This window comes from Sarcophilus harrisii, chromosome 3, assembly GCF_902635505.1.
Source record: "Sarcophilus harrisii chromosome 3, mSarHar1.11, whole genome shotgun sequence".
Classification (NCBI taxonomy): domain Eukaryota; kingdom Metazoa; phylum Chordata; class Mammalia; order Dasyuromorphia; family Dasyuridae; genus Sarcophilus; species Sarcophilus harrisii.
The window spans coordinates 228,523,607-228,532,799 of record NC_045428.1 but is presented as its reverse complement, the minus strand read 5'-3'; positions in this window follow the sequence as shown (position 1 = coordinate 228,532,799).

Sequence of the window (9,193 nt, the reverse complement as noted above, 5' to 3'; positions counted from 1 at the left end):
GATATCCTCAATTTTCAATAGGATAAAGATACTGAAAACAAAAGTTTGAGAGCAAGTATTGGCTTTTGCCTTTTCTCTAGAGATTAGCACAATGCTAATACATGTAGTAGGCTTGGATCTTTAGTTATTAATTTTCTCATCATCTTTTTCTTCTTTTTGTTTGGGGATGCTATCCATAATTTTTAGTATTCTTTTGAGGTTTTTTTTTCCTTTTGAATCTTTATATTTGGCAAATTTTCTGTTCATGGATTAGATCAGGTATAATTGTTCTTCCCGTATTCTGGAATATTAGTAACTCTTAGAATACCAGTTTCTGAAGTACTAATGGGATCACCACCCTTTTAATAATAAGATTAGAGAACTTTAAAAAAAAAAAAAAAAAGAAAAGAAAAGAAAAGAAAGAAAGAAATGCTGACACAACCATATCTTATCATATCTGATTATTACCCTATTTTCATCTCTTGGAAATGAACTGGCTTAGTTGGGTCTTACCAAGAGCTTTCTGAAGGTTTATTTTTGCTTAGCTGCTTTTAGTGTTTTCTATAATTATACTGTTTATTATCTTCCACTATCTTCCTCCATGAGATCTGACAAATTTACTCTGTTCTCATTATTCTTGACTGCTGTATTTTTTAAATTTTATTTTACTTTTAATTTATGGAATAAAAAAAGTTTTTTCATAATATACTATATTTTTAAAAGATGATTGCACATGAAACTGCAACTTTATACAATATGGGTATTTATATAATAGTTAAAATAATTTTTCATTTAAAGTACTTCTTAAAACAACATTGCTATTATTGCATACAATGCTTTATTAGTTCTGTTCATTTTATTTTTCATTATTTCATGCAAATGTTTTCCATGTTTTTTAAGATCACTGAGCTAATCATTTCTTATACCTCAGTAGTATTTTATCAGCCTCATATACCACAACTTGTTCAGCCATTCCCCAATTCGTGGACATCTTTGTAATTTCCATTTTTTTTCACCACAAAGAGAGCTGCTATAAATATTTTAGATAATATAGGTTCTTTTCTTCTTTTCTCTAATCATCTTTGGAAATAGACCTAATAGTGGTATTGCTGGGTCAAAGGATATAAGCCATTTAATAACTCTTTCAGCACAATTCCAGTTTGTTCTCCAAAATGGTTAGATCAGTTCATAATTCCATCAAGAATGAATGTGTCCCGATTTTTCCATATCCTCTCCAACAATTGATGCTTTCCTCTTCAATCATTTTAGCCAATCTAGTAGGTATAATAAAATGATATCTAAAGATTGTTTTAATTTGCATTTCCTTAATCAATAATGATTTAGTGCATTTTTTCATAGGACTATAAATTGTTTTGATTTCTTCATTGGAAAACTGCCTGTTAATATCCTTTGATCATTTTTCAATTGGGAAATGACTTGTATTCTTATAGATTTGACAGAGTTCTTTACATATTTTAGATATGAGACCTTTACTTGAGAAATTATCTAAATTTTTTTCTCTTTTCTGCTTTCCTTCTTTTCCTTTCTTTTTCTTTTCCTTCTTAAAACAATATATTGTTTACAGAACATACAGAAATATATTGTGTACAGAAACACGTTTAAAAATGAGAGATAAACAGAGTTAAAAGGCAAGGTTGGAGTAGAATTCATTATGTTTTAGCTGATGCAAAGAAGGTAGCAATTATGATCTCACAAAAAATTCTGAATAAAATAGATTTAATAAAAAAGATAAGCAGGGTAACTATATTTTGACAAAAGGTACGATAGACAATGCAGCAATATCAATACTAAACTTATATGTACTAAATACTATAGCATCCAAATTTTTAAAAATGAAGTAGATTACAGGTGGAAATGGGAATAAGCAAAGGAAGTAAATAGAATTTTAGATGAGTTAGAGATGAGAAATGAGAAATTGAAAGGAATACCTTTTTCCTCAGCAGTTCATACTCTATCCTGTACTCTATCCACTGCACCCACCTAGCTGTCCCTAAATAGGCCTATTTTAGAAAAAGAAATTGAACAGGTCATAAATGGACTTCCCAAGAGAAAAGGACTAGGGGGATTTACAAGTGAATTCTATCAAACATTTAAGGATCAACTAATTCTAATATTAAATAAATAATTTGGAATAATAGGTAAAGAAGGGATCCTACCAAACTCCTTTCATGAATCAAATATGACCTAAACCAGGAAGAGTAAAAACAGAGAAAGAAAATTATTGACCAATTTCATTAATGAATATGGATGCAAAAATCCTTAATAAAACACTAGCTAAAAGGTTACAGTAATATATTGCAACAATATTCATTATAATCAAGTGGGATTTATAAATCCCACTTGATTATAATGAATATATGGAATTATTTATTATAATTTAATATATGGAAAATTGTTAACAAAATTGAATAAATCAATAATAAAAGTTTAAAATTATATAATTGTGCATGCAATATTATATTAGAAATTCTAGCAATAATCCAGAAAGAGAACTATGGAAACTGAATAGAGATTAAGCATATTATTTTCACCTCTGTTTGTTTCTTTTTTTCTTTCTCATGGATTTTTCTTTTTGTTCTTATTCTTTTCACAAAATGACTAATATGGAAATATGTTTTAAATGATTATACATATATAACCTATATAATATTGCTTGCCATCATGGGGAAAGATGAGTTAAAAGAGGGAGGGAGGAAGGAAAAAAATTGGAATTCAAAAAACTTACAAAAATGAATGCTGAAAATTATCTTGACATGTAAGTAGAAAAATAAAATATTATTAATTTAAAATATATATATATATAAATAAATCCTAGCAATACCAATAAGAGAAGAAAAAGAAAAGAGAGGGAATCAGAATATGGAATGTGATAATAAGATTTTTTTTTTTAAGTTTGGTAAGAAGATCAAGGATTTATGCTGGATTTTGCTGTCATTATTTGTGCAGTAAAATTTCAAGCTGTCTCTGAAGTCAGAAGGACCTTAGTTCGAATCTATCTTAGACACATAACACTTCCTAGATGTGTGACCCTGGGCAAGTCACTTAACCCCAATTGCCTCAGCAAAAAATTTATAAAAGCAAAAAAATAAAATAAAATAAAATAAAATTTCAAGCTGTAGCAAGACTCTGAAAAAATACTTGATCCTCATTAATTTCTTGCTGCATCCAAACCAATCTACATTTGATTTTGTCACTGTTAGTTCAAGTCTAGCATTTCCAAAGCTAAATTTTTATATTAGCTTATAAAACCTGCCTCCTTTTTACAAATTTTCTATTTGTCGCTATTCTCCCAGTCACTTGGGCTCAATGCCTTGTAATCCCTCTTATCCATTATCATGATATTCTACTAATACTTCTAAATGAATCTCATGTTGTTATTTCCTCACTATTCCCATTTCAAGTACCTTGGTCTATATCTTTCTATCACATCTCATGAAATCTCATAATACTGTTCAGAGTAGTTTCCCTGACTCCCATCTCTCCCCACTTCTAGTCTATCCTAAGTGCTTTATGACTCAAAATTTTCCTAAAACATTTTTATTCATGTCTTTCCTAATTAGCTGTCCATTGTTTGATGCATCAAAACTAAGCTATTCTGTCTTCTTATATCTTTTCTTCTGTGGTCAAACCATTCTCCCCCCATACTACCCCCACTCCCATACAATCAGCATGCCTTAAACATATTAGATGTTGTGTGCTTTTGCTCACACTGTTTTACAAATTTCTTCAAGAAATTATAATTAGATTCAAAATCTTTATTTTTATTCATTTCCCATTTTTCATATTTAGCCCATTTTAATTTGATTGGGTTAGAACTATTGTAACTATAATGCAATATCTTCTTTTCTTTATCCTTTCTTCTAATTTATTATACATTTTGACACTTTCTCCAACCAAGTGATTTAATTGCATAGTCTAATTCATGATTCCCATATTTATTATCAATTATTTCACAAAATTTAATTTTGTGAGATTGGTAGGCACTAGTCGCATTCAACATCTTCCAACTTTCTTTTAGAAAATAGTAGTCATGATATACAGATTGGAACTTCTGAGTCATTTACCAATTTCAATTCATTTCTTAATCACAAATACTTTCCAACACATTTTCCACTATTTTATCCTGTATTCATCTTTGCACAGAAGTAACCAAGTATAAAAGTATATGTTTAACTTGGCTTATGCCAGGAATTCTTAACCTGGAGTTAAATAGATTTCAAGCATTCATGAACTTAAATGAGGGGAAAAAAAACTTCTAATGGAAACTTAGCATTTCTCTTAAAATTAAAAACATTATTCTGAAAAGAGATTCATAGGCTTTACCCTACTGCCAAAGAGGCCCAGAATACATACAAAAAAGGTTAAGAGTCACTGGTTTATAGAATTTTATCAAGATTTATGTAGTCACTCTACTAATTCATTCCTAGACAGACACTGGTGTAGATTTCTTGGAATCTTTATAGTAGTCATTTATTTAAAACCCTGCAAGACAAGATGACTAAGTGTCCTATGAAATTATGGCACTTGTTCCCTTTTAGCACAAATTAAAACCAATTCCATGTACTCCTTCAATTGCCATTCTGAGCAAAGCTTGAAAGCCATTTTTCCATTTGACTACAACTTCTGCTCTCATCTATTAACAAATGTGTCATCTGGAAAATGAGTTGGAAAAGGAAATAGCAAATCACTCCAGTATCTCTGCCAAGAAAACCTCAAATGGGGTCACAAAGACTCAGAAACAACTGAACAACAATATTGATGCATGTTAGGTCAGTTGCATGACATTCTTTAGCCCTAACCTGGTTTCTATCAGAACCTCAGTAGGTGATAACATCCACAAAACAGTAAACAATAGACATTTATTGATCATTAGAATGAGAAAGGAATTTAGAAAACATTTATTCCAATTTTCTGTTTTTGTACAAGTTTTTTTCAGATAAATGACTTGCCAAGGTCACACAATATAACCAGCGTTAAAACTCAAATATTCTAACTCTTAAGTTGATGTCCTATCCATGTATATCACATTGCCAGTTACAAATTCTCAGAAATTGGCTGTCTATTTAGGTAGATGCTAAGTTTTCTATGAACTTATTCAGTTGGTCTATTAAGTTTAACAAAGGGCACTCTGATGTACTGGGACAAGAGAAGACCTAAAAATTCTTCTGATTCCCCTTGATAACATGTTAGTTGATGTCTAAATATGATATACAAGCATGAAAAACATACACACACACAAATTTCTACCAACAAATCCTGATATAAAAACTGATTTTGTCTAAAGATAATGCAGTGAATAGAAGATCTTGAACCAGAATAATTTCAGGTCAAATTCAGCCTCAGACATTTCTATAGCTAGATGACCTTAGGTAAGTAATTAAACTTTGTTTAGGTTTCCTCATCTGTAAAATGAGCTGGAGAGGAAATGGCAAACCATTTTGCTATCTTTGTCAAGAAGATTCCAACTGAGAGTCACTAACAGCAGGACACAACTAAAATAAGTAAACAGCAACATAAGCTTGACTTCAACAAACTCCCTTTTTATATTTGGTCTCTCTTTGAAAAGTGAAACATAATTTTAAGTTTTCCTTAAAAACCACAAAGCTAATGGTGTGTGATTGATCTGGGCACCAATGTGTTAGGCAAATTCCCATGGGAAATGCCTACTAACCGGTGTAAGGAATTAAACATCAATTTAATATTAACCAAATCTTTTCCATTGTCATTTCTATACAAACAAAAGCCTCAGACAAACCAAATATAATCTAAAATTTACTTCCTATATGGACAGCAATAACTTCTTAACTAACTTTCTAGAAAATATAAACAAAAAAATTATATTCCACACTATCATTGATTCCATTAAAATACATATTCATACACATATGTATGTATATTTACATATGTATGTGTATATGTATGTATGTATTAGACAATGGGGAGTACATCAATATGGAAGTTGGTGAATGTAAGCCAATAATGGGACAATCATAGGGGAAATTAGGTCTGTTTAGCATAAGCTATACAACTCTAAAATCATTAGGAGCAGATTGTATATGAGTCAGAATTCACTTTCAATACAGATTTTCCCCTAAGTCATTTGTTTACTGTTTGGAGAACAAAAAAAAAAAATTCATTAACTCCAAAAGTTCATTCTCATAAGATTTTTAGTTGCCAAGAATATAACTTGGCAGAATATAATCAGGCTGTGATAAGGCAAATAAAGAAAATATTTAAAGGGAAATCCAAATGGGTATCATACTCTGAAGTTCAGAAGACTTTATCTACTTGTTTCCTTGAACCATCTGATACTATTTTTCTCTCTTATGATCATTCAAACATAATAAAAGGCAAAACATGTTTTGTATACTATAATGTATGTCTTCCTCTTTCTGACTGCATTTTTTTCATCTCATTCCCTGATCATTCTAAGTTAATTTTTTAAAAAATAATTTGAACTTCCAATGCTGCTAGACAATCCAACGCACTATTTAATGTTCCACAATCTGCTTTTTTTCATTACCAGCTTAATTTTTTGCTTGTAATTTAGATTATGAACCCACTAAGTAGAACTTATAGTCAAATCTGACATCAGTAATTATTATGGGGAGAGAGAGTGAAACTGGACTTGATTTCATTGGAATGGGAACTCCCAAGCCTTTGAGAATTGCCTAGAGGATTCACTGACACAGCTTAGAGTTAAATAGTCTTTATTATAGGTAGGAATTCAACCCAAGTGTTCCTGGTTTTAAAGCTGGTTCATTATCCTCTAACCCATACAAGGATTGGTATATACATATCATATAAGCATGGTATATAGTTAGTAGAATGTTGGACTCAGAAACAGTAAGAACATCAATTAACATTAATAATTTAATTAAATCAGCAGAACTTAATATAAGATTATACAAAACTTTTGTGGAGGTTGGAAAAGAGATTGACAGCAGATCTATAAGGATATTCAGTTCACAAGTAGAAATTCTTGAAAAGTTTCCATTAAGTTACCAGTAAAGTACAAGACAGAGTTAGAGAATGCAATCTTTTTTAAAAAAAAAAACTTATTTATTTTTAACATTCATTTTTTTCAAAAAAATTTTGAGTTCCAACATCTTCCCTTCCATTCCATCTCTGTGGTGCCAAGAAATGTAATAACAGTTTTATATGTGAAACATGTGAAGCAAATAAGAAATGGAAAAGGAGGAGAAAAGGCTATATAAGAATAAGAAAATCTTAATTTCATGAATTTGTTCAAAAAAAATAAAAAACTTAATTTTCAATGTAAATATCAATACTTTTATAAACATTAAATAATAACAAAGATGATTATAAATAGGATACTCTTTTTTTCATTGGTTTCTTCTTGGTTATTCTTCTTTGTTGCTATTTTGAAGAGATTCTTTTTAGTTGTTTGGTTTTTTGAGTGATGCAACATTTCCTAAAAATCTGATAAGATTCACTTCCCAAAATCTTACCTTATTAGTCCTGGGCCAGGTGGGTCAATGGAATACAGGCTCCCCAAAGGATATTGGGCCTAACCTGTTCATTTATAGATGAAAAAATTGAGGTTCACAAGGGTTTAAGAGACTTGCTTGAAATCAAACAGGTATTACTCATCATGAATAGATTTGTTTAGGTTTTCTCCTATTGTATCTAGTTTCAAGAACTTGTAACATGCAAATTATTACAAATGGAAATACACAGCAGAAAGCCAAAGCTCCATTATTTCACAATTTGGATGCTGAAACTTAATAGTACTAACATAAAACAACATTCAGGTTAAAAATTTCTCTAGCCACAGGAATTTCAATTGGAAGGATTTTGGAAGGAATTTCAAAGGGCATCTAGGGAGGAAAAAGAATCTATAATATCCCTCACAAATAGTCATACAAACTTCATTTGAAGATCTCCAGTAATGGAAAACTCACTACCACTTACAAAACTAAATTAATTTCTTCAAGAATCAAGTTCCCTAAAGGAGTCAGTCAATAAGCTCTGGCGGTTTTTAGGAGAATACAGGCTTATAAGTCAAAATTACTATTTACCTGATGTAAAACATAGAAGATCACATTATAAATAAATTAGAAGAGCAAGAAATTGCCTTTATAATCTATGGATAACAGAGGAGTTTGTAACTAAACAAGAAACAAAGGATCAGAGTAGATAGAATAAAAATTTTTGATTACATAAAATTAAAAGGAATTTATACAAATAAAACTTGGGGGAGGACTCACCCAGTTTGTTGCATAAAACTGAAGTAAAGTATAGGAACAGAATAATGAAATTCTAATTAGATGTGTAAAAAGGAGGGTATATCTGGAGCTTAAGGATTCAGGAGTTAGATGATTGTACTGTTTTTAAGAACAAGTAAAGCAACCAATGTGACAATTATATTTGACTTTAAAAAAATGAGACAGTAACTTTTTAGAAGCTTCAAGGCTTTTGTTGTTTGTTTTTCTAGTCTGTTCTCCTTTGCATCTAAGAAATCCTTTCATGGAGCAATTAATTTGATGGTCAGCTATAAACAGACTATTGTCAATAAGGCTACTGAAAGATGTAGAGATAACTTTTCAAATCTTCTACCTGTTAATAAGCCTGCCACATTCCAAAGTCAGTCTTAGAAGGTGAGGATGACCTTGGATACTAAATAGGAAGACATGGTACCTTAAATTATATGACTTGATGTAATTAGAAGGTGTAGATGGAGAATCTTCCAGGTTTTCTGGAATTTTTATTTTTGATTTTGTACTCTTCTGAGTGGCAATGAAATAGCTGTAATCTCTTGACCCTCTTTTTACCTTTCTTTCTCTTCAGGGCTATCATGAAGAAATCAGAAGGTCCATTTTGTTGTCTGCCATAGCTTTGCTGCTGATTCAACAAATGGAGGTTTTGCTTTTTAGATTTTATAATTCTTCCCATGAGTAGCATTGTGGTAAAATATGTCCAATCAGGCCTAGGAGAGATAATTTCATATCTTGTTTCTAGGAATAATAAGATGCTTTCTAACTTTAGGATTATAATTAAGGCTCCTTTTTTCAATTTAGGAATAATTTTTGATAGTTTATGCTTATTACTGAGTTATTATTTTCTCTGATAGTATACATGATTTTAGTCATTAAAACCATTTTGTACTAGCTAAGAAATAGAGTGGTGGATCAGTGGAATAGATTAGAAACACACGACACAATACTCAAGG